A 27,371-nucleotide genomic window follows, 5' to 3' on the forward strand; every position below is an offset into this window, starting at 1 on the left:
TGCATAGTAGTAACCCCTTTCCAATATCGAACTGTCTAGCAAAGTACTCCCTTCTGTAGCTTAACCACAGTATTTCCCCCCCACTTTTCTCTTTAGCAACTTATGAAAATATCTTGCCTTGCTCGTTCCAGCCCTTGCAGATACATATGTGCACCTAAAGCTCTCGCTTAGGCTCTCTCCAGACCCAATGTACCTAGATTTCTTCTCTCAAATACACTTTCAGCTTGACTTTGAGGTTTTCCATCTTCCTGAAGAGTCCTGTGAATTGAGGTTGCCCTTTGGCTCTTTGATTTTGTGGGCTGAAGAGGACTTTAAATATTTGCACCAAGTCTAGTCAGGAATTTAATTTATGAGGCTTGAAGTTACAAATATGTCCTTGCACAACTCCCTGCTTTATAGTGGCATTTGTTCTTTCAAATTTAATATTGTTCTCCCAAGAGATACCTCAAGAAAATCCCACATACAAGATCAATACTTACATTAATGAGACAGCTGGAATTTAATACCACTCTTCTTCAGGATATTCCCTGTAATTCCAGAGAACTTCCACTCAAACACAAACAAAGTGTTACCTCCCTGCAGAAACTTATGTCACCTCCATTAGGGATTGCTCATAGTGAAGCCACATCAGCACCAAGATTACCTGAACACTAACACAGAACATCCGGAGGCTGTTGAGGCCACACTAAATTCCAGTAGCAGAAACACAAAAGCTACTTCTGATATGCCTGGTCTGAAATCATGACCCATATACTTTGATTATTAAGTAACACCCTTCACCTGATATATGTGACACACCTGTGCTCCCAGCACAGAGGAGGTCCAGGAGCACAGGAGAAGCTGGTGGCCTCCTCATGCTTACAGAGAGAGTCTTTGGCTGAGCTGTCTGGAGTCACACACTGTGTGTGCAAGGCATGTGCCACCAAACATCCACCTGTCCCAGCCCTGCCAACGCCCACCACAGATCCCTCTGAGTGATGTCTGAGCAACCCATAAAGACAGACTAGGGTGGTCAAGTTTTCCATCTGTGACAGAACATCTGTGCTGGTTTTGATACCTGAGAAAAGGCAGTTTCCACAACTGTGGATTTAAAATACAGTATTCATTTGGTGTATCATTGTGTATCACAATATCTGGGACTTAAAATCAAATGCCTGTAACATAAAACAGGTCCATGCTCCCAGTGAAAACACATCCCTAAAGAAAGTGCTAAAGACACATGAAGAGGACACTTATTTTCCTCTGTTTAGACATGAAGATTGGCAAAACGTATCTGAATGGCTCTGCTCCACTGTTACTTCAAAGGGCCACAGTGTATGACTCATCCAACTTGTTTTCAGAATCAATATATGGAAGGTTTGGGTTTCTTAGTTTTTCACTGTTTCAACAAAGAGAGGACACCACTGCTGGGACTGCCTTTGCCTAACGCCAGCATGAGAAGCTGAAAACAGATTACAAGAGCATGGCATGAGCAATTTCTGTATTAAAGAGAGAGCTGTAAAGTCTGATACAAACAGACAAGCATTAGGTTTTCCAACATGCAGCTCAGAAGACAGGCTTATTGACCATAAAATGAATTATATAACCCAACTAGTATTATGTCATCTGAGACATTGGTTGGGCCACTACCTTTGATATATATGAGATATATATAATATATATATATATAATATGTATAATTATTTTCCCCAGACAACTGTCAAGTTACATTCCTTATATAACACCGCTGCAGTGCCAACCTAAAGCATAATGACTGTGCTCATTATAGGGTTATTATGAGTTCTGAGATGAAGAGCTGTCAATAATTAAATTTTCTCCATATAAGGTAAAACACTGTCTTTGTTGCAAAGGGAATCCCAGTTTTATCTGTTTGAAACATTAATTACAGTAATAAACAGGTTAAGAGCAGTAAGCACAGGTCTCCCTCCAGCAAGACATGCAAGCCTGTATCTCAGGGAGTGTGCAGGAAAAGGAAAAGGGATGCTGCAATCTCAGCTGCTGGATCTGGCCTTAGTATACAGTCTTCTTCATCTTGTACTAAAGAAGGTGGTACAAAATCCTGCAGTGCTTATGGCCAAACAGACTCAATGGTTTTTTTATAAAACATATAATACCTATATGCAGTAAATTTTCTTGATAGTTCAGTCTAGCCTCTTTTTTTTTTTTTTGTCATTTTTGCTGTCAATTCAGTGCAGCCTATTAAAGACTGTGAAAAGAAATGGCCTTCAGCAGGGATTTCTATTCCAATCACACAATCTCAATTTCTTTCAGAAAAAGAGCTACTGAACTGGTTCTTCACTTTTCAGGTAAGTCAGGTCCAACTTTCAGATGCTGCCCTCATGTTGTGATTAGGTTTTGCCAACGACTTCCTATTTAATATACTGCAAGATAAACTGATACCTGTGCAGTTAGGTTCCAAATGTGTTAAATCAATTTGATAATGACAGGGCAAGCAGGTAAGTCGCTAACTCCTTCCTGTCCATTTATATTGTAGTGGGATTTTTGGTCATCTTTTCTTTTAAAGACCTGTGATCTAAAGGTCTTTTAAAGGCCCCATCTCTAGTGAACCAGCTTTCTTGTAGTAAAAAAGCATAGGTGTTCCTTTCCAAGGATTCCACTGTATCCCTTACCATCAATATCCAATTGAGTTGCAAAGTATACTTTGGATTCTGTCAAAACCCTTACTGGGGCTTGTCCTGGTTTGTTACTGATGTTTGCTTGCATTGGTGTTCCCAAGAACCAGCTAGGCTTTGGTCACTGCAGGCTGATGGATCAGCAGGAGATCATGGACCACTGCAGTGCTCCCAGCAGCTGCCCTGCCTGCTCAGTCTCTCTCTCCCCTAAAGCCTGTGGTCTGCTTCAGTGCGGCCAGGGCTCAGGGCCTGGGCTGATGGATCAGACTCCCCTGCTATCTAAAAGAGAAGTTTCAATGACTAATGTTCAGGCGTAAAGGTCACTGAGGCTGAAATGAAAATCCTGGAAACAACATGGAATTCAGGCAAGTTTATTTTAGTGTGTGTGTTACCAGAGTTTTGAATTTTTAACAAACTAGGAAAAGAGAAGAAATCCTAACTTTAGGACTTCTGCTCCATCCATTCATCTAATGCAGCAAAGTACAAATCAGACACAGTGAGACAGCCCTGTTTCACAAGCTCACTAATATAATGCACTTCCATTTCTTGGGCTCCAGCCCACAGTCTGCACCTTGCAGTGCCTCCTCCTGACCCCAGTCCCGCAGGCTGAGCCAGCATTTCATACCCTCCACTGTCGGACAAGTGACATGGATTTGCAGCTGGAGGTGAGAGAACAGTTGCAAAGAAAAGTGCAAACCTTGTCATGCCCATGTTGTCTCTACATATCCCTGCCCTCTCCTAGTGCCACTCACAGCCTGCCCTTTTGGGCTCAGCCCCTACCTCCAGTGGCCCCCAAACCCTTTTTCTGGGACCAGCACAGGCTCCACTCCCCGCCTGAGATGCCGAGGAGTGACGACCTCGAGTCTGCTCCTGCACAATCCATCCCAAACCATAACTCTAAATGTATCTTCCAATTCTGCTCATGTATTTATAGGCCCCTGCATGGGGACAAATTATGCTTTCAAAAATATTACAGGAAAATGCTGCAAGTGATTGTCATAAAAAAAACCCCATCATAATTTCATTAAAAATTAACAAAAAGAAAGCATTAGTGTTGTCCTGCCAGCTGGGGGTTGGGGGTGTCTCACATTATTAAATTGAGAAGGCCAGCAATGGAAAGCCTTTTTAGATTGGTGTTTCCATTCCTTCCTCTTTCGCTTGGTTCAAAAGTCCTGCATAATTAATACTGTAGTACTTAATAAATGCTTATGAACCTACTACCCCTCTGCTTTTTCCATTTAATTAGGTGATTGACTTCAGGCATACTATAAATTATAATGACAATTTAATTACTTTTTTAATGTGCACACTTAAAAGATTTATAAACAGGAATAGGGTAATACAGTGCACTCAAAATTAGAAATACCATGAACTGGAGAACAGCACAAAGTAATGACATCTAAAGTATCTCCTCAGTGACTGAGCAGCTGCAGTGACTGGGAGGTAGAGTATTTAAAGTGGCTGGTACAACTACAGAGAATTGTATATTTCTATCCAAATGCCCATGTACACCTCTTGTAACTTTTCCTTCGCTGCATTTGTGCATCTCACTTGACTTCATGGCAGAAACATAAAGGAATTCCAAGGAAAAGTCAGGCTGTGGACTACAATGTCTCTTAGGTAAAGCATTCACAAGAAGTGGAAGACCCTTTCTCGTCTTTTAAACAAATCATAAAACTTCTGCATCACTTCCTCATAATACAGTCACTGTTAAAATTTGCAGGGGGCCAAAATCTCCTACAATATTCCAGCTGGCACAGGCAAACTGCCAAAGACCATGGATTTCATCATCTCATGAACAGACCCTTCCCAGTCAGGAGGCAGAAATGCCTGAGAATATTTCACAGCATCAGCACCACATCCAACAACAATCCAAGTTAACTCTTCTGATATTGTTGTTATGCCACCTAGGACTCATTCCCCTGCCACTTACAGGAACATAAAAGCTAAGAGGATTGCATATATAACACAGCAAGTAAGAATCACATCCTTCAAACTAGTGCTCAAAGAAAGTACATTTGCCAAACTAAAAATTATCTTTTTAAATTTAAATAGTTTAAGGTAATAAAAGAAGAGTTAACCTACTTAGTTAGCCTACCTAAATGTGCAGACATTTCCAAGCCTTGGTTGGTCATTGAAAACAAAGAAAGCTCTATTTTCTACAAGTTACCTGTCACCTGTCAACAGAGAGAGACGACAGCATTTGGTTTAAATCACACAGTATGGTACATTGGCGAAAATTTCTCATGTAAAAAAGTCATTAAAATTTGGGCTAGAGAAGATGCTTTCCATCTGGGAGCTGAATCTGGTTTGGTGTGACTATTGCTGTCTGTTAATTTAGCAGTACAAAGCATAACTCTACATTCTTAGCATACTTACTGGGGATGCTGGCATCTCTGTAACCAGAACTGCTTACAGAGAGGGAAAAAAAAGACTGGGCAATTCACAGTGTGCTAGAAAAATTACAGGCAATTCCACGTTTTAAGCATCATCTATCAACAGTGTTGAATAGTCAAAATGGGAATAAATTTAAATGCATTGCCAAGGCAAATGCTGTGATAATTGTATCTGGTTTTCCTTTCTAATATAGAAAAAAAATCCCAGACGCTCATCTCATTTGCGCCCAGTGAAGCTGAGTGGAAAGCGGATCAATCCCACAGCTTCACCACGTGCCTGCCTGTCCACTTTGGCCAGCACAGAGCAGGACCAGAAGAGGTATAGGTAAAAGAAAAAACACCAGGAGGCTGAGCAGCGTGGTGAATCACAGGGAGCCGCTTTGTCTGCAGCTTCCGTTCTCTGCGGAACTGTGCAGGGCTGAAACAATGGCTCTCCTATGGAGCTGCATCTCATCTACCTCATCTACAGCCAGTGATGAATGATGGGTCAAGAGGGCAGCAGACTTTGGGTGCACAACCCTTAAATACTTTATCAAAGATGGCAAAAGGCCATGTGCTTCAATAATACAGCAAATACTTCCTTTTGCTGTATAGCAGACAAATTCCTTCCTCTCTGCTGGCTCAGTCTGAAGCTTTTGGTTCACAGCTCAGAGCGTGTGCAAGTTCTATATTCGCAAAACATACACGCAAAAAAGCTTCAGTTTTATTCCTGAGACCATTCAACTGTAAACATTCTCACAGAAATGAAAAGTCAGCCCTATCTGTGCTGAAATCCCATGCTTTCATAAATATGTAATTCTAGGGATTTTTAGAGTTTTTAGACAATAAAAGAAGGAATATTTTGCTCATTTTAAAAAGTGAAACTGAATAGTAAGAATTGAAAAAAATTCTAAAACTGCAACTCATCCAAACTTTTCATACTGGGGTTTCCTGAAAGAAAAACATACTGATTTGATAGAAATGAAAAGTTCCATAAAATATAGGACTTTTGTCCCCTGTTTAAATAAAGATTAATGAAAATAATAGGCCTTGTGATATAACAAGATACTTCAATACTAACAGTTTGACAGTATTGTGCTACTCCGAGAACTACAATTTAACAAGACATACAAGATGAGTTGGAATACCTTCACGACATAAAAATATCTTTATGCAAAATAAAACTGAAGCAACATTTAAAATGGTCTGAAGTAAAATGTCTTACTGCTTAAGAGTTGTCAAGGGTTTGTCCCAGTACCTCTTTAGAGAAGAGGTAAAGTATTTCAGAACCTTCTGCCATCTAAATTTTCTTTCGACCACTTTTGTCTTCTGTTCCCCCTTAGCTGTTTCTTTGTCTTTTTATTCCTCTAGGTATCTTTAAAACTTGATCTAACTGCTCTGAATTTGACAACAAAACTTAATGTTCTAAGAGGACAGAAAGCTGTGGGCTCATGTTTGGTCTCTAAAGGAGGTGGCAGAAAGCAGTCTTGGAAAAAAACTCCAAATCAGCTGTGATCATTTCAGCTCCCTTACGAAAAACATCAGCAACAGAAGAAGTCCACTTGGGATCCCACCCACCCAGCACCGAGGTAACCCTGTAATTTTGGGTCATCATTTAATGGCACCAACACCTGATACTGGATCATAACTTCCCCATTTTGGTGGCTTTGAGAAGTTGATTGACACCAAAATGCTGATGTGAGCAGTGTGAGGCACCAGCAGTGCCACGTGGGCAGTGAGGCAGCAAGCTGTGCCATCCCACCGCCCACCCTGCAGTGACATGGGAAACCTGCTCCTTTTGCCTCCAGACACGTTAGGGCAGAAGAAATGCGTGTTTTCCCTCCCAAAGATCTCTCATCATTTTACACTACAGCAATGGATTTGCACAATTTTGATCAAATGATGTATTACAAATCTCACCGTAGATTTTGAATTTAAACACTCCAGAACTGAGAAAAACAAATGGTTCTTATGCTCAGAAAATGGACGGTCTTGGAGTGGAGGTATCTCAACTTCCTTATAGCCCTGTTGAACAGATTACAAGCAGGCCTGTCATCTCTACTTCAGTCAAGTGTAAATTTCAGATTAAAAAAATAAGTGATTTTAATTGATAGCCATAATGTGTACTGAAAAGCTTCTAAAGCAATAATAGCTTTTACACAACCACTGCTGTCCAGAAAGCAAATCAGCACATAAGTAACTCACCCTCTGAGTATTTTCATTCTTTTTTGAGAGTGTGAAACTAAGATTGGCATCAAACTGCATCACTTTTTTAATGCATTTTCCATCCAAACTGAGAGGCACTTGAGGAGCAACAGTGATGTCCCAGAGAAAAACATATTCAGTGTAACTTTTCTGCTACACCCACCTTCACTTCATGGCCCAGCACTCTGCTCCCTTTTATTCATCCAGGTGAGGAGAAGCTGACAGCTGGGGGAGGGAAGAGATTGGGAGCCATATGGAGCTACAGTCAATTTTTGGTATGAATTTGTGAATAGATACAAAAGAGATAAATGCTGGCATGCATAAATTCATATTTTATCAATACCTATTTTGGTACTCACTGTCAGAGTAATTTATTCCAAAAAAGGCTTTTAAAAACGAACACTAGTTTAAAGAAAATTCTAATCCTGACTTATTTCTTGCCACAGCAAATCCAGGATCCCGACGGCATGAAGCAGGAGGCAGAAGCCCACTCAGTAGGGTTTACCTCACAATGCCAAAAGGGAAAGTGGTGCAAATAACCAAGAACCCAAGAGAGAGATTGTTCAGGTCACTGCTCAGGACAAGCTCCCTGGGAATAGAGCTGCTCAAGCAGGGGTGGGCAATCAGCCTTGGCACAAGGAAGCATTGAGGGTCCATGTCCGAGCTGCTCACACAGAGGGCAAGCAGAGCTGACTGTTTTGCATGCAGCATCTTGTAATAATGAAGGTTTTCAAAAGTACAAGATTCACTAGATTGGCTGTCTGTAATTGCTGCACCCACAACTGTTCAGTTTCACTTCTCAGACTTATTCAAATAATCCAGCCCCCATGGGCCTGCAAACCTGAGCTGCAAGTCTGAATGTGGAAGGGGATTTATTAAAAGACTGCGGGTGCATCTGACCATGACAGAATGCTAAAAAAATGAAAAAGTAATGAAACACACAGAACATTTCTGAGTCCCAGATTATGTTTGGCCTGGATCCAGTGGCCACGTTTGATTTCCACTGACTCCCCTATTACAGACTGTTATCTCCCCAAACTTTGATCTAAGGCCACTGCAAGAGCAGAGAGCAGCAGAGCAAAAGTATCTGTGAGAGTCACTTATTCCATTAGTCAGAAATCAAAAATCAAAAGAGCCACTTGAAACACTAACAAAATGCAAAAACTCATCACTTCCTTCCAGAGAAGGGCAAAAGACCTTATTTGTAATTTTTGATTAGAACACGTGCCATGGCAGAAAATTTCTGGACTCCATTCCCAGCCCTTAAATAGTTCTGTGGCTGGACTTGAGCAAATGGTTTGAATTCTCTATGCTTTTTCAAAATTGTAATAAAAAACACATACCCACCTCACAGAATAGAGGCTTCATCAATGTTCCTAACTCACTCTCAGCTTCTTAAGTAGACAGTCCTGCAAAAGTGCAGAGTACCATTACTTAGATTTGATTCGCTTTAAAAAAATTTAATCCTGTCTATTACTTGGTTGGGGGTTTTTTATTATTATTTTCCAGGTAGGAACAATTTTGGATGCAAAATAAGAGTCTCTGCCTGGAGACTGGCCTCAGGCTTCTGCCTCATGCGTATGTGTACATCATATTCCTACATCTTCCACAAAAGAGGTGAGTCTGTGAATAAGGTCAGTAGGACACAAGCCAAGCAATGTACAACTAAATCTGAATGCAGAACAAACAAAAAAAGTGGGTATTTTTAAGAACAAAACTCTTTCCGAAGAATTTTGTTTCTTCATGGTCACACAGTCTGGGTGCAATGTGTAAAAAGTGGCTTTCTGAGGCACCATGGTGTCTTCTGAATCACTGCCATTACCCAAGAAGACCCCAGGAAGTGGTTTGGATGAGAAGCTGGACCCAACTTGCATAGGTATCAGCTGATCTCAGAGTACACACAGCACAAAACCCTAACAATATGGACACTGTAAAACTAGGAATAACCTTATCTCCTGCAGTTTGGGAAACCATTTCTAACCCGGTGACTACAGAGCTTAGGAACAAGTCAAACAGTTAATTATTCACTATGCTTCCTAATTAATCTCCATTTCAGGCCAAATCTTTGTATGCCCATAAAAACATGAAGATCTCCAGTGAGGGAAACAACAGCATGAGTTTTTGGACCTCCTTCTGCAAAGCAATTCATTTTTCCATAAACAGTTACTATTAAGCAAGGACAAAGCAACAAACCAGACAGCCATCTGTGTAAACCAATTTAAAAGGATGGTGACCTCATAAAACATTTCAAACTAATGTTCTCCGTTTAACTTCTGCCACCCCGTCCTGCCCCAGAAGATGCTGGGTTCGAGCAGGTCCTCGGGTGAGCACGGTGCTTTTGCTTTAGGGAAAGCTGGTACTTTAAAACCACAGTGATTTCAAACCCATGAAAAGAGCATGGCAATGAAAATACCTCGGCATATATGGAAGCAGGATAACCTTAGCGGCTGCCCACGCTCCCAGAGGGTGCTGCCACAAAGGTCTGTGCTATGTTTGCCAGCTGAGCTTCCTAGAGGTATGAGGTCAAGCGAGCACAAAGGTTCAGGCCACTGACGGTAACGCAATCCCTGCTGAACTGTGTTCTTTCTTACGACCCAGAGAGAAGCCAGAACAAGCACAGATGGCAACCACATTAGAAAAGAGGACAAACTTGATAGCCTTAGAGCAAAACTTATGAATCCACATACAGCACAGCTATGCTGTGTGCACCCAAGATGGCAACAGCATCCCCAGCTCATTCTGCCTACTTAGATTTGAATCGAATGAAGAAGCTTCAGGCAAAATATCTGAAATAAAAGTAGAACACCTACAAAGAAGTGCAAGTAATAAACAAGGACATGTTGTGCATGTCTTGCACAAGGAGACTTGCAGAACTGCCCTTTATTCCATTTACTGAAGTCAGTCAGAGCCACACAAGAGCTGAGAGCAGAGTGCATCAGATGGTGGTGACATCAGACCATTGGTAGCAGAACAGAAGGAAGTGCACAAACTCATTTACAAGGGCATGTGGACTACAAGCATTCCAGTATCAAAGAAGGTAACTGAAAGAAATGTATATTCTGTATATTCTCTTCACATTTCCAAGCATCAGAACAACATAACAGTATATAAATTGTATTTAAAGTGGTGGAAGGAACCATTTGCTTCTCCATGATATAAAGATGATGTTTCTAATCCACCTAGTGCAGACACGGTAAAAATTACCTCCCACAATGCCAAGGCTTGTTACATGGACTCTTTCTTCTTTAGCCTGCATTTTCAAAGTCATTACTTTACTGTTCCCCTGCCACAGCGCCTGATGTTTGTGTGCCCGGTATTTGTGTTTGCTTTAAAGTAATGGCTGTGAGGTGAAGGTAACTTGCCCTTCTGACCCAGCGCGTAATTGTACAAGTGTTTGTGCAGTAATAACCCATTGTACACATAAAGTGACATTTCTCTAATTGGCATTTGCTGAACACAAGGGCACCCTCTGCAAATACAGTGGCTTTTTTATTGGCAACCTCTTTAATTATTTCACTTTTCCTAACACAGAATCTCCTTTCTGTCATTAGAGAAGAACAAACCATTCCTCACCACAGCCACAGTAACACTATATATTTCTTAATACATATTACTGAATACTACTAAAGATTAGCCTTAAAAGACAGAGCAGTATTAACAGCTGTCCTGGGAATTTGTTCCAGAAAAGGGAATACTTCTGACCTTTGAGTCCATGTTTCAGTGCCTTTTGAGATGCTTCAGAACAAAAGTTCAAGCGGCATCTCCTTTCAGTTTGTCTCATGTTGTTGCGTGCAAAAGTGAGGACAGAAATTCAAGAGCAGCCCGGCTGGTGCTGCTTTCCCTTGCCTTCAGTTCCGCTGTGTCAGCTGATGCTGGCACATGCAGCATATTTCTCTGTTTCCTTTGGTTTTGTCTTTCCTTGGTTGCTGCTTTGAGTTCCTACCCATCCATCTCCACTGCTCTCCTGTCACTGCCATGTTACGTAAAAACTCAGAAATGGCTTAGGAAACATTTAAATCTGCGCTATCTTGGCAAGCAGCTAATCCTTGAAGCAAATGCTACTTACACAACAGAGTGCCTGTGTTTCCTACCCTGTCGTGGAGATGTCATGCCTCATCTCCTAAGGCTGGAAGGAATGCACAACGCTTCATAAAATAGCTCTGACTTTCCATTTCTACTATATAAGCATCTTGTTATCTGTTTTTATAGGGAGGGAAAATGGGAAAGGGAATTCCTGGAAGAGATTACAATTGTCAGACTAGCTTTTGATATCTTTTAAACAGCTGGAGCGTCAATTTTTTGGCGGCACTGCCGAAAGTCTATGAGGGCTTCCTGACTGAAGTGGAGGAATTAGTACATTTAGTTCAACTACAAGATGTACTTTTTAAAAAATCCATATGAAAACAGACTCATTATTCATTTTTCTGTTAATATGTGGTTTTGCCCTGCAGTTTCAGTAATTTTTTTTGTAAAACCTGGCAGTCTCAAAAAAGAACTGTAACTTAGAGCTAATGTTTTAATAAACTCTTGTTTACACTACAGTCAAACCAGAACAAACAAAATAAAGCTACAAATGACGTTTTTATAGGAAGTCAAGAAAGAGATTCATGTGTCTGAATATTTTAGTTACAGTGTGGTAGGCACGACAATTATTTCCTGTAAAGCCAAATTGTAGCTTTAAAGAACTGGAAGAAGGCTACCATGGGAATAGAGCATGGATATGACTCGGGCCTCTAAAGAGCAGCTGGATAAAAATACCTTACAATTTAATGCAAAAATCTCATCAAGTATTCTGAGCATTTTACAATGGAGCAATGGCAAGATATGGCCATGAGAAACCTGTCTGGAATCTTCAAAACACAACCATGCTGGATTACTGCAAATGCCTCCCTCTGTGGGGTAAAACTAACAAAAAATTTCATGAAGAAGGTTTGCAGTGAGATAGGCAAGAAAATGACCTTTTTTTGAAAGTGATCATAGAATCCCAGAAATTAGATCAAAAAAGGAAATGACCAAAGTCTATTAGATCATATTGTATCCAAGTAAGAAAAATCTATGTAGTATATTTTTCAGCATTTTGTCCAGGTCAGCATTTTGTCTTTTGAGTTGTTCAAACTAATCAGCTCCTCTAGTTTCCATCAAAGGAACAGACTTTCACCACAGTTATTTTTTTCCTAGAAGTTAAACTAATACTCCTTTTTTCCATTTTGATACTTTATAGCTCTTTGAGACAGTTATTCCCTTCTAGGTGATCTTGGCTCTGATACCACTGTGGTATCTAATTTAATAGCAATCGAGGTATAAAATGCTAAACTAAAAAGAGCAGCTGACCTTCTGATTTGCAGCCTTGCTCCCTCTGTAACCAGAGGCAAGCTTCTGCTTGCATGAGACCTGTGCTCATGGTCAAGAGTCAAGAGGGTTGAAAATCACTATCTCACTTCTAAAGACAGGCTGTATTTCATCAATGCATGGCTCTGAGCTTTATGGAAGATGGAGAGCTAAGAGCAAAGGAGCCTCAAAAGGCGCCTATTTTCTTTAGTCAATGTGATCCTCCATGTTTTGGTTAGACTGAGAAAATTTGGTTACTATCACTTTTCCCTGCAAATTAGTGAAAGGGGGTTCAATGAGTTTTCTGTTCCTTAGTTGTAATAATCCCATTTCTTTTTCATTCCCAAATTACAGTCTTCCAGATGAGGATATCTGGCTGGCCTTTGTAAGCAGAAACAGAATTCCTTGGAGGCGGGAAAGGAGTTTCACAGTGCAGATTGCTATCCTACCTCCCAGGCAAGGGACAGAAGATGTCATGACCTCATGGACTGACTTTGTATCTCCTCGGTCTCTGAACAAAGATGGTCCCAAGCAGCACACAGAGAAATCCCCAAACATTCATTCCCTTCACAGCCCAAAAGGATAAACAAGTGTACAAAAAGAAAAGAGAGTCCATCCTTGAGGATGCTGGAATAAGTTTATGAAAACAAAATGACTACCTGGTAAGGAATTCAATTTTTTAACTTTGTTGTTATTATTTTTAACTAGGAGGGTAGCAACTGGCAACTGTACTTGAGAAAGACTGGATGAGTTTTTGGAAAACTCATCAATGCTAAAGGCCTGCCTGCAGAGGGACAAAGTCATGTCATGAAACTACAGACACTTGGCACAGTCCTCAGCAATCCTGAGTAAGCACCTTGTGTCCTTGTGCTATTAGCTATTGCAGTATCATGAAAATCCTTCACAACAGTGCCATTTTTGAAGTGCTGCTGTACTGTCAGGTGTCCTGACATTATCAAGGCTCCTGGGGATGCCAGTGTGTGGCATCTCTTTCTTGCCTCCTTTACAGCAAGTTTCCAAACCAGGATGTGCAAAAGGCCAGGATGTGCTTCAGAAAAAATTTAACTTGTTTTAGGAGGAAGCTTCTTCCCTCACTGTCTCCTTGGAGTACAGGATCTCTTTCCCCAGGATAATCCTGTCCCTTACCCACTCCTGTTCCAGGATTCACGCCTGGCTTTGCATCTGAGAACAGGAGGCTGGTAGGGAGTGCTGGTGGCTGCAAGCAGATGGACAGGGATGCTGGGCTGAATCACTGGCAGCTCACCACTTGTTGAGCTGTTTGAGGTCCTGCAGGAAAAATGCTCACTTTGTGGCACTAAAGAGAAATACTGCTAAGAGCAAAAATCACTACAAGAACTACTGCTCCGTGTATATACAGGAAACAAGACAGGAGACGAGGAAAAGACTTTGCCACAGTTTACAGGAGTTGGTGCCAGACTACTGACATAAAGGAGGTACCCTCCTGTCTGCCATAGTACACAGCCTTCACCTGCAGTATGTTCCTTTTCTCTTCTTCCCCACGTGCCAACAAATGGGTGGATTTCAATCAAATTAACTGTTTGATGCCAGGGCAACATCTATAAATCTATAAACTTACTGACAGCCTAGTCCTGGATCTCCAACAACCTTATGAAAGTTGCTGGCCGCTTGCAGGAAGGACTGAGATGATGACGAAAGGTCTCAGGACCAAGGTCATCAGGCACAGAACAGACAGGAAGTGCTGAAGTGTATCTGACTCCATTCACTCACATTACTGTACAAAGTAACATCAAAAAGATGGAAGGCTCTTCATTCATTGTATCAGTTGGATTTAAGAAATTATATTCACAAAAATGAAATAACTTTTTTCACTGTTCCAACTTTACACTGTGCTTTTCTTGTATTATTTCACTGCATTATTTTTCTTCCTCACTTTTGTTACTCTGATCACTACAAATATGAGCAATGTTGATGAGTAACTCCTTATTTTTCCCTACAGCAAAGTAATGCCTAAATGACGTGATTATTATTTCTTCCAGGATACCTGAAGGAACAAAACCCAAAGCAAACCAAAGAAACTAAGCTCTTCCTCCAGGCTCTCCCTCACACAAGCTGACCAAAACTGCAGTTTCCAAGTACCTGGGAATTGGTTCAGTGGCTTCAACTGGACTTTATGGAAACACAAAGATCACCTTGAGAGATCAAGTATTTATAACTATAATAGACGATTTTGAACTAAAACAAACAAAATATACCATGTCCCCTGAAAATGTCAAATAACTACTCTGCCTCATATTTCAGACTATTTTTACAACGTATAGCCAGCTCACAGTAATAACATATATTTACTTGTGTTTATGATTTCATTAATGACTGTGCAGCACTGCCTGCTCCACACAGTCACTCTTCAAACAAAATAGTGCTGTCAAAACAGTGGGCCATGGGGAGGTGAGCTTTCTAATTTTTTTGCTCTTCTTTCTATCTCAGAGCACCTCTTTACTCTCAAGAGTATTTAAGCACTGAGAGTACTTTGTGTAAAAATGACACAAAACTATTAAATACCAATTCATTTTTATGACCCTCAACAAATACCGATCACTACAGCAGCTGTACAGAGTGTACAGTCATAGATTTAACAGGTGGGAAGGGTGGAAGAGAAAAGAATTGTATTTAATCTTTAAAAAGATTTCAGAATGAAGCCCCTGATATTCCTGTGTCAGATTCAGCCTCTGTTTTCACCTCCCATATATGGTCATTACAATTCTGTGCCCACTGGGAACTAGTTGCACATTGAAACACCAATACGCTTCACTGGAGGAGGGAGAGGTTTGCTGATGGAGATACTACAAGATGCTGCAGTGAATACTTCGACTTTCGTTGAATATGCAGTATCCCTGGCTCCAACACCTAATTATTTTAACTAAACAGATTAATATCTGGTTAGGCACTGTGCAGGGTGACTTTCAAGATTTTAAAGGTGACCATTGAATAAGTGAAGGCTCTTCTGGAAAAACAAGGTTTTAGTACTTCGGTTATCATTCCTCCATTCAAGCTGTGCCAGCAGAACTTTGTGCCTGCACTTAGTCACTGAAGGCAACAGGGTGTAGGCATACAGACCCAGGCATCCACAGGGTGTGACTTCACTGCAGGGTCAGCACCTAAATTAAGTTTGTCCCCAACGCGACATCTCTGTCACAGCACACAGGGAGGTACCTACACACCCTGCCACATGCCAGTTTGGATTTCATCCCTCTGCCTTGGCCTCAGTGCCAAGCATCAGGAAACAGCAGGCAACTTGCCAACATTTTTTCTTAGAAAACGGCAACCCTTTCTGGAAATGTTCTCCAGTTTCTGCAGAGTCTTTCTGGAAAGGTGGTAATGCTGAGCTTTTGCACAAACACTGTAAATGAAAGCTACCCTAAAATACTATCATTACCCAAAACATGACACCCCTAAAAATGAGGGCAAATGAGGTCAATATTAGCCAAAAATATTACTGTGTAGCCAGGCATTTTGATTCCTAGAAAGCTGAGGTAAATGACACATATAGTAGCATCAACCAGTTAGCAAACTTTACATTTTCAAAACACACACCACGAAAATCCACTGATTTTTAATGTAAATGACTCAAGATTCATCAAACATTTTTGTGCTCAACCTTTTACAGATTTTGAATTATATAACCAGTTTGCCATGAATCCCAAAGTCTTATTGAAGTGACTGAAAAAAAACCAAACCCAAAAATAAAAGAAGAGTAAAATCACAGCTCGATGAAGACCTTTCCACTCCCTCATCTCCCTCTCATGATTTTCCAAGCCTCTTTTTAATTGCTGCTTCTCTTCCTACTACTTCTGCCAAATGCAATTCTTAACCAGCACTCAGCTAGCTAGCCAGAGCAGATGAGGAAATTCACTTCAGATCCAGTGCATGTGTTGGAGCAGGCACCTGTCTGAAAGGAGCAGAAAGGTACACACAGCCCATATTGCTCAGAGTGAGGGCATCCACACCACGACAGTGCACACCTGTAAGCATTGTGTCAACAAAGGCACAGCCAGGGGTTAACTGGCTTCTGCAGGAAGCCTGGTTTCATTCATTAACTACGACCTCTGGGCTAGTACATGCGGAGGAGGGAACATACAGGCGAGTTCAAACAAAGCTCCTGTTTTCCCTCTGAAACTTTTCAAGTCTCAAAATCTCACACAAAACCCAATCCGCTGTCACCTGAATGAAAAGCAATAGTAGGCACTCGAATAAGTAAGACCCGCGTGAGAGTTTGCAAGCCCAGCCTGTGCGGAAGGCCACCTGCCAACAGGAAGAAGTGGTAAGAAGGAATTTGGATCCAGCTGCTATCCTCCCTCAGCCAAACAATGCCGCGTGATAAACAGCATTAAGGATTTTTTTTTTTTTTTTTTTTTTTTTTTTTTTTTTTTTATATCCTCAATCACACTGGGAGCAGCTATATCTGTCATTTTTACTCCCTGGTTACCAGGAGAAGGGCATGAGAGATTTCTGTGCACAAGTTCACAGAGAGCCAATCTGCTTCCTACCATAGCTTCATCAAAAGGATTGAGACAGGAAGAACAGGAGGGAAAGAAGAAGAAATGACAAAGCGCCTCGCCGTAGGGCTGACTCAAGCTGCTGAATTCATCACAGGTAACACAGAAAATCTTGTAGCTGTCTTGCAGCCCCATTTCGCATGTCAGCTTCTGACAGAAAGGCAGAATGGACACAGAAAGAGGAGATAACTCAGTATCTGCAGTCCTTATTTCCTTAATATGAAGTACTGAACACCAGGAAATGAACTACGACTGTGCGCTCAGTGGGTCACTGTGGCAGGTGCAACTTCACCTTAAGACCACGTAGCCTACTGCACCTTCAGATTTAGCCCAGGCAGCACCTGGGTGAAGCATGCCAATAAATCCACTCGCTGCTGATGGTAATAAAAAGGGTTAAAAACCAACCAGACTGCAGCTGAAAATTCCACAGCCTTTCCCTCCACAGAGCTGCAAACTGCGTGTCTCCCTGGGATGAAATGAACGGACCAACTGCCCTAAAGATCAGCCAGCTAAAGACATTGAAACGCCAGAGCCACCGGCGGACACGGATGGCTGGAGAGCTCGGGGAGCTGGAGCATCACGGCCGCTCGGCGATCCTCCGGCGCGGCCACTTCCCGGCGTCCGGGGACGCGCAACTCGCGGCTACGCGTCGGCGCCGGATTCACCGCCTTGCAGCCGAGGAACCCCCCTCTCCTTCCTCCCCGCCTCAGCCCCCGGTGAACACCCAGGATCTGGGTACTACCTGCGTTTATCAGCAGAGCCATCCCGTGTCTTCAGTCATTCAAGGAATTTAACAGCCTGGAAATTCCTGTTGTCCATTATTTGAGGTCACAGATAAAAGCTAAACAGCAGCCGTGACTCCCATCAATCATAAGTCACTCACTGATAGAGCGTATGGTAGGAGACCTACTGATGTAAGCTAGTCACCAGAGAAAATACCCACTGATGACGCATATCCAGGCACAAAAATAGTTACAGGGCCCCCAAAGGGATTATTCAACAGCCTACATTTAGATATTCCTTCAAGAGACCCGCAGTCGATTTGCTGCTATTAGATGGCTGGGGAACATTGAAGTTTAAGTTTCCTCAGCAGACATAACCACAAATAGCTGGTTTAAATAAGCTACTGCAATTACAAGCTGTTTTGTAAATTTTAACACTGCATTATAGCGATTAAGTCTAAACAGAACCACTGGCTAAAAAATGCTGTACAGCCTTCGCTCTCAATATTTACCAATTCCTCCTGCATATTAGCCAGCAATGAAAAGAACAATTTAAAATTAATTCACAGATGTTTAAACTAAGCCCCTTGTGCTACCCTAGAGCAATGTTCTTGAATCTTAAAAAACCAAAACAATATATGCAAAATGGTATGGGACATTTTGGTGCTGCTTAAATGCTATCTGGATCAACTTTTGCCTTAATTTTTATCCTTCTTTGGTATTTGTCTCTCTACTACACAAAAAGAAAAATACCCAAATAGTTAATCTTTCTTGAACAAATCAAAACCATGTAAAGGTAAGTTATTGCAACATGCAAAACCATGTACCGTGCACTCCCTTTGAGCAGGGGCTAGAAAGAGGATCCCTAGATATCCCTTCCAGCCTAAATTATTCCGCAATTCTCTGCAACTGGATTTTTTGGCATTAAAACCATAATCCTCTAAATTAACCAATCAACTGGTAATCCTACAATACTCCTGCCCCCTTCAACAGTTTCAGGATCCTTTTCATGCCCAGACAGCAACAAAACTTACTAGGATATAGCTGAGCCTACTAACACCACTGAGCACGAAACACTGACTGTGCATTTCTGGCAATATTAAAACCTTTATTTTTTTAGAAGATCAGATTTTAACATCCAAACCCTCTTTTTAGAAGGAATATTGGTGCTTAGGAGTCTAAACTGTAATGACTTTTTACTGCACATTTAGAATCTAAATACAGGAAAATATTTTATCGCTCTGATGCCTATTTCATTGACATAGTTTTGGAAAGCATTACCTAGCCAAACAAACACTCAAGGATTTATAGTGCTTACCCTGTAAAGCAGGAGAAAGAATTGTCCCAGGCTATGAACTTCTACCTCACTTTCTTCATCTGTGATAACATTATTAAAAATAACACCAAAAATTATTTTTAGCACAACTGTTTCATAGAGCCCTCATGTTTCTCTCATGCATCCATATGCTGCCAGTCCACATGGCCTAATTTAACAGCCCTAAGAAGAAATATTGGTGCCCTCTAGCTGATTTTCCTTACCAATTTCCTGCAGACACTGAGCAGCAGTCTCTTTTCTCCTGACATTCCTGGGTCTTTCACTGGTGCCCCCAAAATGCAATGTCCTGGAATAAAACAAGCCACTTCCTACAGAAGATACAGGAATCAAAACACTCAAATCCCCTAGGGCTCTCAACTGTGGGAGCTCTTAAAATAGCTTAAGTGCCATGAAAAACAGGAGAGGTGTTCAATACCACCTTACCAAGAACTGCTGAAGCACCCAAATATACTTTGTAGTAAGTCTGCAAATTCCATGGGAAAATACAACCTACAATTTTGCATGAAACACCAGAAGCCCCTTACCCGTTCAGAAGTAGTGCAATTTCCCCTTCATCAGGAGCCTTTAAAATGCTTATAAGCCGTTAATTATGTTCTGCCACACATTCTGAAGTTAAGTCAGTGATGGATCAGACGATTTCACGGCTCAGAGCCCAGGATCTCCCTTTTGCCATGACACAAGCCTCAGCAAGCAGGAAGAGCTGTCCTCTCCTTTCACTCTGATGTCTGTCAAAGGGACGGACTCCCTATTCCATCCTCCACGTTCCCATTCCCTCTCACTCCAGCCCTTCTCCTGGAGGCTGCATCGGGTACCACTGAGGCACAGGGCCAAATCACCTTATGCTGCACATGGCTATGGCAGGGACACAGCTGGAGCATACCTTCAAAGCTAGGAAAGCCAGGAGGTGGGGATGCTGACACATATTTTGGGCACCATCTCCAGCGTGACAGGTGAGGTCAACAAAACAGTGTCCAAATCCCAAACAGGAGACCTCTCTTGGCTGGAGGAAAACCCCCACTGAGGAAGAGCAGTCCCAGGAAATGCTGACCCTGTGGTGACAGACAGCTGCCTGGCAGCTGCCAGAACAGCTCTTTGGCACCTTTGAGTGAGTGCATCTGCTCTAAGCCACACCAGTGGCCACTGGCTGCCCAAAGGATGCAAGAGAATGGGAGGCTGTGTGGAAAGCAGGGTTAAAGCTCTGTTCTTTTCCTCTTTTTCCAGCTAAAAGAGGCAGAGGTTAGCTGGAGCTGGCTGTTTCTCTGCATTTAATTAAAGACATAAACCTCTGTGGACAACTCTGGATGGCCCTATTAACCATTAATCAAATTAAACATAGAACAGAGATCAGGATCTGAAGCTCAAAATAAATACTGTGAAACAGACTAACTTTTAGGGTTGCATTCATAATCCTCAAAAGGTCTGTTTAAACCTGGATTGGGAAAAAGGAAGCCACAGCATATACTGCATATTTCTGCGTTTGAACAGCAATTTTCAAGCAGAAACTGCTCAAATGTTTGGGAGGCATCAGGCTGATCCTGCAACTTCCAGCTGTCTTTGGAAAGTTAACTTCCCATGTGCCATCTGCCCGTTGGAAGACAGAATGTGTTAATCACAGCGGCCAGGCATTTTGGAAGGGTCCTAGGGCTCCATTTCTCTAGCACCTTACTACAACATTCCAGCTAATGTTCCTTTCACACACATCTCCAGGAAAAGGATGCTACAGACTCAGTCAATACTCACTAAGCAGTTGTAATCCAAATCTCTACATCAATTAAAAGACAAAGGGCTTATTTGAACACGGAACTGTCAAAACCCTTTGCTCACATAAAACAGGCATTTTAGTCCATTTGGAAAGTGAAATCTTTGGCACAGTTCATTTTTCTGCTTGCCTTTTTTTTTTTTTTCAACCAGCTGTCGGTTCTGCCACTTCTCACACAGGAGACCTAGAACAAGGCTGGTTTGTGCAACTTCTTTTCTGGAAGGCAACAGACTTTTCAAAAGCCTGACTTCTTGCAACAGAGAAGAACCCAGCAAACCCTGCAGAGGATAGGTACAGATGTGGTAATGTAACAGATGGGCAGTGAAGGTGGTATCTGTGGGATAAAAGGAGATATGGTGGAAAAACTAAGATCTGGCAGGAGCAGCTTTTGCTGTTTCCAGTAGCAAAAATGTGTTGCTTTTAAATACAGAGAAAATATAATGAAAACAGGACAGGTAAAGGACAGAACAGGGATCATGGTTACAGTGCTAACTAAGTATACCCATCTAAGTAAGTATTAAAGAGTGCAGAGATGTTCTATTACAACACAACTTCATGATAGTTTTAAAAATGCTGTATTTGAAGTAGGAAGCTCATGAATTCTCTCTTACTGGCCCAGGAGCATCCAATTTGGAATATACATTAATGTAGTGTAGGAACATTGTTTATGAAAAGTAAAGAGACTATGAGATTTCCAAATAGACAGTAGGAGAACAACTCACATTAGCAAATTATTATTTGAAATTTCTACAATTTTTGAAACAAGGGGCAGTATTAGAAAATGTTGGCTCACTGAGGATGGGATAGTATCGAGCATTTAGTCAGCATATCATACAACATTAGATAAACCAGGACACTGATGTCAGAAACACAAATATAGTTCATGCTATTCTCAGTCTGCCTGCACATCAATGTCTTAGGGCCTTTCTCTGCTAGCATTGGCAAAACAGGTAATATTGATCATAACTGAAAAACAAAATTAAAATACTATAGAAGCACAGGCTTCTAAGACTACATATTGATTTTTCTCTATTTGGAAGCAGGACTCTGATACATCCCCTTGCATTCAAACACCCCTGAAGAAATCTAAGATGAGTAACAATGGATGATGGTGGTGGGACTTGTGCTTATTTTAGATATATAACACAAAAATCAACACTTTTATTTATGGAAATAAGTATACTTGAAGTTACATTTCAAATTAACACTACCTATGATATAGTCTAAACTGGATACATTTGGTAGCACAGTTAACAGTAAACTACAGTTTATGTCAAAGCTCTAAAGTAAATCACACCATAAAACTAAAGAAAGCTATTGCCTGAGCACCTGAAACCAGATTTTCTTGAAATAAGAAACTAGCATGTGATAGCAATAGCCTTGTCTGTGTACAACCCTATTCCAAGATAATAACTAAAATACTTTAAGATCTAGTCTTTTCCAAAATTCCTTTGAAGTGTTTCTAGAATATGGTGATGAAAAATAATAGCGGTCTCAGTGGTCGGTACACATTGTATGTATGGCACTTGACTTGAAGGGACCAAATAAAGTTAATCATCAAAACATGACCGATTTATTCTATACATTATTCTACAGTGACTGCACTGGTGGATAAGGAAAGAGAAACTGATGGCATTATCTTGACTTCTTTAAGGTCTCTGATACAGTCTCACACAACACCTCTGTCTCTCTACATTGAGGAGATAAGGATTTGATGGCTGGGCCATTCAATAGATAGGGAACTGGCTGGATGGCCATAGCCAGAGAGTTGCAGTCAACCTCTCAATGTCCAAATGGATCTGTATCAAGTGGTGTTCCTCGTGGAACCTTATTGGGACTGATTCTGTTCAACACCTTAGTTAATGACACAGTGGAATTGAGTGCACCCTTAGCAAGTTTGCGGGTGACACTGAGCCCAGTGGTGCAATTGATACACTTGGTGGACAGGATGCCATCTCTGGGGACCTTAACAGGCTTGAGAAGTGGGCCAGTGTGAACCTCATTAAATTCAACATGGCCAAGGCCAAGGACCTGCACATGGGTCGGGGCAACCCCCAGTATCAGGACAGACAGGGGGTGAATGGATTAAGAGCAGCCCCATGGAGGACTTGGGGGTATTGTGTGGTGGGTTGACTTGACAGGACACTAGGTGCCCACCACAGCTGCTCTGTTGCTCCCTTCCTCAAATGGACATGGGAGAGAAAACACAACAAAAGAGAAAAGGATGGGGGAGATCACGCACCAGTTGCCATTACACAAATAGACAAAATAGACTTGATGGGGCAAATAAGTTTAATTTCTTGCCAAAAAAGTCGGCATAGAACAATGAGAAATAAAACCAAACCTTAAAAAAACTTCCCCTCACCCTTCCCTTCTTGCCAAGCTTAACTTCACTCAAGACTTTCTCTACCTCCTCTCTGCCAGCAGTGTAGGGGGATGTGGAATGGGGAATGGAGTTGTATTCAGACACATTGTCTCTGCTGCTTCTTCCTCCTCAAGGGGAGCACTCCTCACACTCATTTCCCTGCTCCCATGTGGGGTCCCCCGCACAGGAGAGAGCACAGGCTTCCCATGGGATCACAGCCTCTTTCAGGTATCCCCATGCTCTAGTGCAGGGTCCTCCACAGGCTGCAGGTGGATCTCTGCTCCACCCTGGACCTCCATGGGCTGCAGGGGCACAGCTGCCTCACCATGGTCTGCACCGCGGGCTGCAGGGGACTCTCCGTTCCCATGCCTGGAGCACATCCTGCCCCTGCTTATTCACTGGCCTTGGTGTCTGCAGGGCTGTTGCCCTCACAGGTTCTCACCCTGCTCTTCTCTGGATGCAATTGCTGCTGTGCAGCAACTTCTTTTCCTTCTTAAATCTGTTATTCCAGAGGTGCCACCTCTGTTGCTGATGGGCCCACCCTTGGCCAGCAGCATGTCCACCTTGGAGCCAGCTGCCATTGGCTCCACTGAACATAGGGGAAGCTTCTGGAAGCTTTTCACAGAAGCCACAACTGTAGTTCCCTGCTACCAAAACCTTGCTACACCAATCCAATACATATTGGTAGATGAAAAATTAGATATGACCCAGTAATGTGCACTTGCAGCACAGAAAGCCAACTGCATCTTGGGCTGCATCAAAAGCAGTGTGGCCAGCAGGTCAAGGGATGTGATTCTGCCCCTTTACTGGGCTCCTGCAAGACCCCACCTGGATATCATACACAGCTCTGGTAACAACCACAAGTCAAACACAGATCTGTTGGAGTGGATCCAGAAAGAGCCACAAAGATGATCAGAGGGCTGGAGCACCTCTCCTGTGAAGCCAGGCTGCGAGAGCTGGGGGTATTCAGCCTGGAGAAGAAAGAGAAAGCTTTGGGGAGACCTTATAGCAGCCTTTCAGTACCTACAGGGGTCCTATAAGAGAGGGATTTCTTACCAGGGCCTGCAGTGATAGGACAAGGGGCAACGGTTTTGAATTGAAAGAGGGTAGATTAGATTTAAAGAAGAAATCCTTTATTATGAGAATGGTGAAGCACACGAATAGCTTTCCCAGAGAAGATGTGGATGCCCTATCCCTGGAGGTGTTCAAGGCCAGACTGGATGGGGGTCTGAGCAATCTGGTTTAGTGGAAGGTGCCCCTGCCCACGACAGGGTGGAGAACTAGATAATCTTTATAGGTCCCTTCCAACCCAGACCATTCCGTGACTGTAATTCCAGCGCACAGAACTAGGAGTACCTCAAAGATACTGTAAAGCAAAAATAAAAACAGTGACTGCCAAGAGACTATTCTGAAATGACATTCATTTCAGTTTGATGTTTGATCACAAATCAGTAAAAACAGTCTTCATCCACAGGTACGGCCAATAAAAAATTAATTCAGAATGTACACCCATTTCTAACCCCATCTGGAAAGGGAAACACACAGAGAGCAACTAGGGGTCACCAAAACTGGGGAGTGAAAAAGGGCAGCATAGGAAACTCCACTGTCTTCACTTTCTCCATCCCTGAGCACTGTGATAATGTAACATCGTATTTAAGTGATAACAACCTCAGACGTACATGATCTGACCTGCCCTTGAGGATGAAGTTTCATGCTTCAGTGAGGTCAGTCCACTGGTGAGCTGCCACCCAAGAGGGGAGGACGCCACTTTGCTTCTTCCTCTCAATGCCAGCTGTGTGCTCCTGCCACCTCTGCAGTTTGCCTGTGACCATGGGGAGCCAATCCAAAGTGCTCACCCATCAGAAATCCCTGGCTGCCCAACAGCTCACTGCCTGCCCAGCTGCCCAAACTAGCCCAGTGTGGGCTGAGGCAACTGGCTGCATAGGACAGGTAGCAAGAGCAGCCCCTCTGAGACATAAAAGCACAGCCAGGACAGTGGGAAACCTTTCCTCAATCTCCAACCACCTGCCCACTTGCTTCCAGCTTTGGCAGCACTGGAGATTCCTGGCCAAGGAAAAGCTGACCTCTCAAAGTTGAGAGGTGCTTCAGACATTGATGCCAACAGCTTCAGCAGGGACCATCACAGAGCCAGCAACGTCTTGAAGGAACTGCAGGGGGAAGAAAGGAGAATGTCCAAACCACCCTATGCAAAGGAGATAGCCCCAGCTTGGCTGCAGCCTCCTGGCTGGTCCCCACCCCCAATGCCAAAAGGGGAGATCACCCCAGAAGGTGTATTTAGCTCTATGTTGATTTGCTTATTAGGCCCATTAAAAACCAAGTGTGTCTGATGTTTCAGAAATGCCCACTTGTGATATTTTTCAAAACCTTTGTCCATTTTTTTCCCTTTGTGGCAAACTGAACAGCTTAAATCCATGAGTATTTTCCTATAAAAGAGGTGGTTTCTTTTCCTCTTGCAAGGTTTTTTCCTGTTGCTCAACAACCAAGGAAAGAACGCAAGGATCAAACTCATAAAGCATTCTTAAAAATCCGATTTATTGAAAAAAGTACAATTACCAAATCACATTGCTTCATCTTTTATATTTGTTACACAACACAGAAAAAAAAAATCGCATAAAGACTCTTCAGGGATTTCTCCTCAAACGACAGTTTCACTTGTTAGTTATACCCAAATTCCTCTCTTCCTGGACTCTCTCAAACCACCAGCTCTTATCTCTTATCTCTGGAATATGTTAAATTACAAAAAAAGCATTATCTTGCCAACTTGGCATAAGAAGAGGGGGGTTCCTCTCCTTGCTCTTATGGGAATGCCTACTGAAATGAAAGTTTTTGGGTTGCTCCAGCTTACGCACTGATAAATTTGACTCTTCTCTTACTGACAATCTGCTCTTCCTATGAAAAGTTCAAAAGTTCAGTTAGCAACAATGTGATGTCTTAGCTTGCTGCACAAGCCTCTGGGTGATTTAATCAAGAAATTAGATTTCTACAATGTATGGCAGTACACTCACCACAGTCAGTACTATGAACTGTGCTAATTAACAAAAATGCCAACATACAATTATTTATTATATTAATTAATGAAAGTATATATAAGCAGCCTATCTGTAAGAAGTTAGATGCAATCTCTAACAGACTTCCTGCTGCTGTGCTGCCAGTTTCTCAGTGCAACTGCGGCCATTCTTAATTAAATAAATAATTTACCCTGGAAGATTTCATTGAGTGCCAGACACAAGCACCAAGGCTGGGTGAAAATAAATCACTGCCGGCAGCATGCCAGTACTCGTTCCTAGAATCTATGGAAAACGGCTATTTCCCTACAGCAAACATTTTGCATAACCATTCTGCACAGTTTAATTCATCTCTGCAATAGCATGATAGAAAAACCCCCTCCATTTCTATGTATGTTAAGACAGTACCTCTTGTCCTTTTGATTTCATTCTCCTCATATTTGGCTGGATTTTTGCATCAGTTGTGCAGCTTCTTGTACAGAATCATCTTTTCAAAAATTTATTTCTTTACGGTTAAAGTCTTCCTCAATATCACCTCTCAGTATGACGCTGACCCAAATCCATCCCTTAAAGTCACCATGTTACTGCTCTGAGTCTATAACAAACCCCTGCTTTAACTTCCACCATACTGCTCTCAAACTCAAATTACTTCCTTCTCTACCAACATCCTCTTATCAGTACACATAAACCCTGCTTTTAGTGTTTAACATTTACTGTGCTACACTGCTATTTAAGCATTTTCATAACCACAGAAAAAATTAGGAAAATTTCCACTTTGTACTGTGATGTCAATCTATTTTAAAACCTACTGCAAGATACCGCAACAAGTATTATGGTGTGACTTCAATACCTGACAGCAGTGTAAACATCAGCAAGTTTTCCTGGGTAATCACAGGCATTTCAATTATCTGGATACTTTCTCAGCAAAAGGGCAGCCTGACTTACCGTATGGTCAATGACTTTCGATGCGCTAGTGATTTTAGAAAACCTAGATGGGAAAAAGAGTCCTTGGTTGCTCCTTCATAGAAAATTTCTCCTCACATTTTTGTGGTGAATTGATTTTTCCTGTTCACAAGAGTTCAGGCAT

The 27,371-nt window shown here is 42.0% G+C and overlaps 1 protein-coding gene across 3 annotated transcripts in view; it reads right to left on the reverse strand.

Moving 5' to 3' along the window:
• Positions 1 to 27,371, reverse strand: part of HIVEP2 (HIVEP zinc finger 2) — a 137,225-nt gene that overhangs the window by 67,096 nt on the left and 42,758 nt on the right. Inside the window, exon 3 of one of the 3 annotated variants that reach the window (XM_082303476.1) lies at positions 8,561 to 8,622. The exons of 1 other annotated variant lie outside the window; for it this stretch is intronic. The gene's annotated coding sequence lies outside the window, so the exon portion shown is untranslated. Of the gene's footprint in view, positions 1 to 8,560; positions 8,623 to 17,818; positions 17,864 to 27,371 lie in introns of those variants that run through there. One more of the 3 variants, XM_082303477.1, reaches the window with a different exon arrangement.

Source organism: Coloeus monedula (genome assembly GCF_965178545.1).
Source record: "Coloeus monedula genome assembly, chromosome: 2".
NCBI lineage: Eukaryota > Metazoa > Chordata > Aves > Passeriformes > Corvidae > Coloeus > Coloeus monedula.